Source organism: Lactuca virosa, chromosome 5, assembly GCF_052849685.1.
Source record: "Lactuca virosa cultivar CGN04683 chromosome 5, Lactuca_virosa_CGN04683_v6, whole genome shotgun sequence".
Classification (NCBI taxonomy): domain Eukaryota; kingdom Viridiplantae; phylum Streptophyta; class Magnoliopsida; order Asterales; family Asteraceae; genus Lactuca; species Lactuca virosa.
Genome location: NC_136430.1, coordinates 382,613,212 through 382,617,692, shown reverse-complemented (window position 1 = coordinate 382,617,692; position 4,481 = coordinate 382,613,212). Strand labels below are relative to the sequence as shown.

The window sequence follows — 4,481 nt, the reverse complement described above, 5'->3', positions numbered from 1 at the left end:
GGGCATTAACCTCTTTTCCACAGACAAGAGATTTGTAAAATGCACGTCAAACACAGTACAAGAAAATCAAAAGTGTACCTTTACGGAACATGTGTAAAATGTAGGAAGAAAACGAAACTTGGAATACTCATTGTAAGCTATAGTGAAAACAAGGAGTGGTATTGTCGCAAAAGATGCAGAGGGTTTTGACTTTAGTCCAAAGAGACCGATCATGGTGATTTGCATGATAATGATGGCAACCACCACATGGTGATGAAGGTGGGGCCAATACTGCCCACATGTCTCGTATGTTGTTTCATACACATCTTGCATCTGTATTAAGACATTGTACTTTGAAAAATCTATTCAAGTATAACTATAAAGATTTCTATAATTGGAAAGATTTTTTAGACAAAAGGAAAGTAAGATGCTTCATGCTATAACAAACAAATAAATGAAAGTAAGTTGCTATTTGTTGCATATTATAATAAAGAACAAACCTGATTAATGAATACCACGTATCCGAGAAGAAAGTAGACAACTAGAAACGGAAGAAGCAGTGGTGCAATGATGGAGTACACAATGCCAACAAGTAAAAAGAGAGAAACAAAGGGAATAACTCTATAATAAGGAAATGAAGAAAGATAATTGGATTTCTTTTTTCCTCGACCCCATGTACGTATTTTTAAAGCATCCCATGTAAGTAATCCAGGTTGAAGAATCTCAAGAGAAAAACCAGATAACCCACTCGCCAAAATGTATGTCATAAAAAAATCTGCCTGAACATAGGAAAAGAAATTAAGAATATATAAATAATGGTATAAAAAGTATGGGACTTACTTGAGCAGAGACAGCTGTAGCAAGGCGACTTGGGACATCTTTTGGATGAATGAAAGTTTTCCCAATTTGATCAAGTAAAGATCCGGATAAAACGGTTAAAAAAAAGACATTTCCCATTAAAAAATAAAAAACCATGTTGCTAGCTTTTTGTTCTTGTTGACTTCTTGAAACATAACCTGCTATTCTTGCCATTCCTTTCATAACAAAAGGAACAACATAAACAAATCCACTAAGAATCACACTTGGAAGATATCCTGTAATAACCGAGCTCAATCCTGGTCTGTTGAAATGCAACACAAATTTACTTTCAAATATAAAAAAAAAAAAAAAAAAAAGTTACTTACTTACATCAATTGGACAGCCATGGCTGGAGGGAACCACTTTTTTAGTTTTTCAAACTGTGTTATTCCCTGAACTGCAGTTACTGGAATAGCAAAGAATATAGTGAAAAGAATTTCTGTGACAATTACTCCAGTTCTATAAAGTACCAAATGCTTATAAGGGATTGATAGATTCTTCCACAATACATCTCTAGGTTCTGGAGCCATTTGAGTGATCCACAATAATGGATTTGGATGTTGTTGTGTTTGGGCAGCAAGGGCAGCATCCCAACGTGACCGAAATGTTACAAAAGCAACAGGTAACTCCTACAAAGTACAGATTAAATTCATGTTTGTGTATGTGAATGTGAGAGTAAATTACTAAATTTGAATAAGTAGTACCTCAAGATTGTTTCCAGCATATAGAATTTGATAGGAATGATAAGCATTAGGGTGGTATTTGGAGAAGAAATGATCAACACTGCAGCTAAGTGATTTGTGTTCATCGCATAAAGGAACTTGTCGAACAAGAACAGTGAGTTGACTCGGTTGATTCCTTAGGTTACGAAGTTGTTGAATTCTTTTCATAAGGACAACCTTGTATTCCTAGAGATCACATCACCTGTTATGAACCTCACCAAAATATTCAAATGCAATAAAAAGTTGACTTTTTAAATGAAGTAGAACATAAAGAAAAGTAAATGAGTACCTTGTGAAGGAGATATATTCCCAAGAAAGATATAAAGCACAATGATGAAAAGTGCACCCAAAGCCTGTGGAAATGAACGAAGTGAATTAGTATAATCTGGTACCCTAAGATACAATTTGATTTTGATGAGAAATTGAGAATCCATACCTGTTTGATCCTCTAGGTATATTGGAAATGGTGAAAGAGTCCATAGAACGCGAGCTTGAAGATAGCTCAGGGGAGACAGCAGAATAGTTGAGTGGCAAAAGAACCATCAATCCGACAACAGAACATACCACAAAAAACTTTATCCTGTCAAGTGAATTGATGCAGGACTTCTAATAGATTAAAATCGGTAGTATTGAGTGCCCTAATTTATGTTAGTTTGCCATGGAAACAATCACTACAGCTATCTATCGTGTTATTAAAGAGAGGGATTATTGTAAAAGAGAAAAAGGGGGAAATGGAAGTTTTGGTAATTACCCGAGTTTAAAAAATCTGATGAGAACGAGTGCATCAAGGCCGAGGGTAGAAAGGATTTCGTCCTCCGTAACTCTAACAGCATCTCGGATCCAATCAACGGACGGAAAGAATCGGTTGGAGGAACGATCGAAGGAAATTGTATGGCGAAGAGCGAGACGACGAGGGTAGTATATGTTGGCATTGGCAGGCTGTTTCCGGAACACGGAGAAGAGACACAGGATCACAAGTGCAAGCCCTATGTTGATCGTCGCCGATGCTATTAAGCTCTCCGCATTCATTTCATTTCAGTGATTCTCCGACGGAGGAAATTTGCAGGCTGAGACTGAGGTCGGAGGGTGTATGTATGGGGTGCTAGTGCTTGCCACCTTTGATAGCACGTGGGCACGTGGCAGAGCTTCAGCGAGTATTAACCAACTACAGCAATGAAGATAATTCAGAACAGCTGCTTTGTGTGGCACGAATGCATGATCATATAGGCAAACATGCAAATGACAATGGGTTCAAGATATCCAGAAATTTCAAGCTTAGATTAAATAAACAAAATTTTCGTGATTCAAAACCATAAAATTGAACTCTTACCGGTTGAAATCGCGATCTGTATAAGCCGCAAAGATCAAAATTGGAGATCTGCTTCTACAATTTGGAGAGATATTGAAACTCTGGATTCAATTAATCGAATTTCAGTGTTATAATCCTGTTTTCAGTTACAACTGGTCCCAGATTTGACAATTGTAATCGGTCATAACCGTTTCAAATATAACTAGTTAGTTTTTATGGATCGGGTCACCCGACCCGATCAAATGAACTTGGATCTAAATAGTTTTAACGAAAAAAAATCCAAATGACGAAATTATAATCCTGGTGGATGTATTTTCTTTATTTGGTTTTTTAAAAAACGGATATTTAAAAAACACAAGTACACAACTATAGAATTAAAAGGCTTGAATTACGTAAACAGGCTATTAAATCTCCTTTTATTGTAGAAGATTCAATAAAAAACATAAAAATAAATAATTTAGTTGTAAAATGATAATTTATAAAACAATGCTGATAAAATAACATCATAACTTTATATTATATGTAAAAAATTATTCAGAAAAAATATTATTTTATATTATGGCTTTTTATCAACATAATTAAAAATCCAATAAACTAATATATGAATAAATGAATAAATATCTATGATAAAATAAAAATATAATTATATAAATATTGAATTATTTTTTGGTTATTATTTTGATAACCAAAATTAATTTAAAATCTACAATAATAATTAGGTTTTAGTATTAACCAATCTGAAATTCCAAATATCCTATTTGTATAATTGAATCCAAATGATCTAATTAAACGATTAAATATTGTTTTAATAGTGGACAGCCATAATCGCATTCCAAACCAACCGATTCCTCTTTCAATATAAAGTTTTTGCTGTTTCTATATTTAATTAAATTTCAATAAAAATAGAGAAATTAAAAAAATTCTACATTTTATTTCTATTTATCTTCCTACCATATCAAATGTTGACATATGTCATATTTAATGAAATTGATAATATTTTAGTCTACTTGTTATCATTTAATGTGAGTAGGAGTATAGTAGGAATAAATTATAGGAGGATAATGTTTTTTTTTGCCACATGTCACTTTGTCATGAATTATGACATTTGACATTTTATGGTGTTTTTGAATTTAATAAAATCCAAATGTCATTTTCTTGTATTTATCAATTTTATTTAAAAATGTCACATAATTATGTATCTATGAGAATTTAAGAATACACGTTTCTTCCAAATTTCAATTCCTACATTTAATGCCATTTAAATCAATTTTCTGTTTATTTTTCTTATTCGATATTATTAACCTAAAATTATGCTACTATCTGGCATTCAAATTCACATATATTATATTTTTTCAAAAACTTTCCGGTGTATCTATATATGTTATACATATTTAAAATTTTGCTACTAACATTTTTTTTTTCTTAGATTTTTTGTTTTTTGTTTTCTTATTTTCCATAAAAAATTTGTTTAAACATCTTTTTGAGAATAATAAAATAATAGAAGTTATTAGTAACTAAATTATTTTATTATAAATATTTTAAATAAAACACTGGTATTACTATGTATGAGTATAGTTTTTTTTTTATATTCAAATTTATATTTTATAGTACGA

At 31.8% G+C, this 4,481-nt stretch overlaps 1 pseudogene across 1 annotated transcript; it reads right to left on the bottom strand.

Moving 5' to 3' along the window:
* Positions 1–461: 461 nt before the first annotated feature.
* LOC145116658 (hyperosmolality-gated Ca2+ permeable channel 2.5-like) lies at positions 462–2,961 on the bottom strand (annotated as a pseudogene). The gene is made up of 7 exons (XR_013712243.1): positions 2,890–2,961; positions 2,311–2,724; positions 1,996–2,139; positions 1,849–1,912; positions 1,168–1,745; positions 820–1,099; positions 462–758 (listed from the first exon to the last, which is right to left on the bottom strand). The product of XR_013712243.1 is annotated as a hyperosmolality-gated Ca2+ permeable channel 2.5-like (transcript).
* Positions 2,962–4,481: the final 1,520 nt, after the last annotated feature.